Source organism: Physella acuta, unplaced genomic scaffold (genome assembly GCF_028476545.2).
Source record: "Physella acuta isolate Inbredline_101_S28 unplaced genomic scaffold, ASM2847654v3 ptg000756l, whole genome shotgun sequence".
Classification (NCBI taxonomy): Eukaryota; Metazoa; Mollusca; class Gastropoda; family Physidae; genus Physella; species Physella acuta.
Window position 1 is genome coordinate 579,153 of NW_026732274.1, and position 4,355 is coordinate 583,507.

Below are 4,355 nucleotides of genomic sequence, written 5' to 3' on the forward strand. Positions count from 1 at the left end.
CTTTTCCTACCATTCAGATTATGTGTCTTCCCCAATAATGCTTTTGTTTCCTTAGAATATTGCTAGTTTTCTTTATAAAAGTTGCCTATGTCATTTTGATTTATTTTATTGTTCATTGTGGCCAAAGTTTCTTGGTCGTCTTTTGTGGGATTGCTGGTATAGTTTATTCCAAGATGTGGTTCTTCAGCTCGATGCACAATTATTAATTATTATTTTATTTTATTTTTAAAACTCATTAAGTATTAGTCTGCAACACTCAATAAATATAAACAATAAACACTCGCTATTCTCTTAGAATATTTAGTAACTCCCTGTTTCACTGTACATCCTTGTTATCTAAAACTGAGTTATTTTATTGTAAACTATGCATGTGCTTGGATCATATGTATCGGGGCACTGGTTTACCTCCACTACCGCCTATCACCATGGCGTACTGTATGAAAGCCTTGAGTGTAAGTTAAGTTAATCACTCACAGTAATATCACCGTTTATCATTCACCGCCTAGTTGTCGAGGACGGAAAGTGGCGTTCTCGTGAACCCGATTACACTACCGCAGGAGCGCCGTGTACGGCCCATAGGTCGGTTTCATCATAGAATGTCTAATAGTAGGGTGCGCCTTAAAACTAAGGTAGGCGCTCAGTGCTCATGGAATAGCCCTGGGCGACAAATCGCACCATGCAGAAACACCGGAGGACGCGCCTAATTCGATTTAGTGAGCGACTTTAGCAACACATTCTATCCAGAGCCTATCGCGTTTTTAAAAAAAATGAACGTATTGTTGCCCACCTTGTCTAAAGTGTATAGCTTATTTATAAAAACGAACGTAGGCGCCATAAAGCGGGGCGCTTCGGGTCGCGCAATCGACTTAGTGCATGATGCAGTTATATCGCTGAATATAATAGTATCCATTACCTGCTATGCAGTACGCCCGATTAATGTATGCCAAGTACTAACATAGTCGCTCTGAAACTCTGGGCGCCTAAATGTGTATAGTTGACAAAAACTTCACCACCCGGGCGCCGCCTATAAGAAATTTTAAATAATTTTTTGTACAAACCTCCCATGGAGCGTTTCAATCAACTACTTAATGTTTCATGACGATCGGATGAACGGTGTTAAACCGCAATCGACTTTACTTTTATATGCAGAATATAGAGGATTTGAAAAACTTTTTTCGAAGAAACTTTTCCAGTATGTTCGTTCGTGGGGATAATTTGTAGTTGAGCAATAACTATTTTGTGGTCTGTAAATGTAAGTGTCTGAGCGAGGTCTTTTCTTTTCTTTACCGTTATACTTTCATGAGTGAATATTCTGTCTAGCCTAGCTGCGCTATGATGTGTTCTGCTGTAGTGTGTTGTTTCAGTGAAACTTAGATTTGTATCCTTCTAGGGGTCTTTTAAGCTTATAGTATTTATTATATTATTTAATGTATTAATTTGTTATTTTTCGTTTTTTAGCATTTTTATTTTCCATTCATCTTGCCCTATTAAATCTGTATTGTCAATGACCATATTAAAGTCACCTGCTAAACGTATTGTTTTTGTATTCGGTATTTATTAGTTCATTAAGCATGTAGTATAAATGTGTTTGCTCTTGTCTATATGTTGAGGTGTATGTATTGATGATTGCTATTTCTGTTTTGTCAATATTCAGTGTGGTGCATGCTATCCTGCCCTTTTTATCCGAGTATGCACTTTTAATTTTGTTTTTGTCTAATGTACAAAGTATACTGGTTCCTCTGCAGTTGAAACCAGTACTGTGTAGTGAGTTATTGATACCTAATGTATGCATTTAGTTTGTTTGCTTCTTCCGTAGTTCCAATGTTAGTTTCCTGTAAAAGTAAGACGTCAATATTTTGTTTATTTATTATGTTGTTTATGTAATGTGTTTTGTCCCTAACCCCCTTGATGTTCAATGTTACTAGAGTTAGCATGAATTGTTTTTCTTTCGACCATCTGTTTCCGGAGGACTAAAAGGTGGTGGCATTTTAACGCCAAACTTATCAGCCGCTGGTTTGCTATCCCGTTGGGCTCTGGTCAAGGCCCTTTGAGATGGCTTTATTGTGGCTAATTGTTATTGGTTTGAACTAATTGTTTGACTATATGACAGTTGACCTGATATCTTTGTTGCTGATATACTTTGTGAGCTGTTTTTTTTTTAAATTTATGTAACAACACGTATTTCTGCTGGTATTACAATACGGTCGCTATTGTGGGTTCGTTCATCCAAGAATATGATCAACAGTGCTTTGTAACGTCAAACTTTATTTACATGGATCCAAGAGAAATAATAATAATATTCCACAGTAGGAAAATGACTATTACATTATAGTCTAGAACAAACTGACGTGGTGACATCTTACATCTTACTACACAGTCACAGGCAAGCAGTCCTCGTTCACCTTGCGCTCCCCTTTTATACCTTACATTCTCTCCCCTTACGGCAATGAGCGATCTCAAAAAAGCATGAACAAATACATGACGAGTCGCTCAGACAGTCCTTCCGTTGGCCAGATACTCTACAATCATGCAACTTCATGTAAAACACAATATAATAAAATACCCAATAATACAGTCTGTGACAATTTCCTTTAGCGTTTTTGTTATGTTTTACGAGCTAGTGTTATCGTCGACTGCCTACACATTTTCCCGACTATCCTGTGAGTGCTATGGTGCAAGCAGTAGATTTCTAGATTGCGAAATGCTGTAAATCGAACCCAGAAGACCTTCAACATTCCGACAGGTGTTATTTCGCGCCCTGGGCGTTCCCGTGTTTGCGTTAGAGTTTGCGTTTTTGTTAGTATTCGCGTTTTTCTTGTTTGTATCTGCACTCGTGTTTTCGTTTGCGTTTATATTTGCATTTATTTTGCGTTTGTATTTGTGTTTTCATTACGTTTCCGTTTGTTTTTTATTTTTTATTTTGGTTTTGGTTGGTTGTGGTTACAGTTAAATTTAGAAATAGATTTTTGGTTATGTGTTTTCTTCTCAAACGTCCATTTAATTCAAAACGTTATATATTTCTTAACATGGGCAATACCGAGACTATGCTGCCTCACAAACACTCAAGTCAGGGTCCATTACAGATAAGTTTTTCACAGGGGCCAGTGCAGGGCCTGGCCAAGACAGCTAGTATTTTGTAAAATCTTAAATGTTTCCTACATGTTTAATTATCATATAAATTTCAACTGTATACATTCACGATACATAATATGTTTAAAGAGGCATGTCATGATGTATAAAACGCACATCAAATTGTATTATCTAAAATACTTAATTCTGTATTTATGTTTGTTTCCAACCTCAGGTCTTTGTAAAAACCTATACAATTTAAAAGTTATGCAAAATGGCATGCAATTTTACAAACCTAGGACATGAATCTGAAAGGTCACTTCAGTATTTGAAAGATACAAACAACCACAACATCGCTCATTGCCGTGTAGAATATACACAAAAGATTAACAAATTTGAAACACGTTTTTCGAGTTATTCAGAGGAAGATACCCAAAGACAACAACTAAACGATTTCGGCGAATGGATGGGCCGTTTAAAGTTTTACGGAGACAAATTGCTGCACTTGTATTTAGAATTGTACCCGTCCCAACAAAATAACAATCACAGCTTTAGAGCTGAGTGGCCAGTTAAAATCGCTTGGAAAGTTGAGATTAAAGACGACAGAGATGACGAGAGAAAACATGTGATTGGCGAGGCATGGAGTTATTTCCATAAGCCTAGACAAGGCCATTGTTCCTTACCAAACGACTGGCTGAAAGTTGAACTGGAAGAGGTCAAGAACACGGGTCTAATATGCCCAGATGGTTCTCTTGTCTTACTATGGACAGTTACAGTTGAATCAGTTTTTCAGTTTTGTACTGTGCCCAAGTTGATGGTATTTTAGAGAATGTTAATTCCCTCTGCGATCAATACGAACCAGCGTCAGCACTGTGTCAGAGTTTGAAAGAAGACGTTAAAGAAGTTAAAGAAATGGATAAAAAGTCAGAAAATGGTATTGCAGAAGTTAAAAATCAAATTAAAGAGATCAAAACACAGTTCGAGAACATTGAAAAGTTGCACAAATCTTTAAAAAAATCATTTGGATCTTTTAAAAGGGGTAAAGCATCTGACAACTCAACCATTGAAGATGGAAAGAAAATTAAAAAGCAAAAAATTGACAAAGCCTGAGTTTCAATTTAAAAAAAAATCTTTTACAAAATAAGCAATTATTAAATACATTTATTTGCTTTGGTTTAAAGAAACTGATATTCTTTATATTCTAAGACATAAAAAGCAAATCAATCAGCAATATTTAAAACAAAAACATTTGCAATAGTGATGTTGTGAATAAATTTTCTTATAAT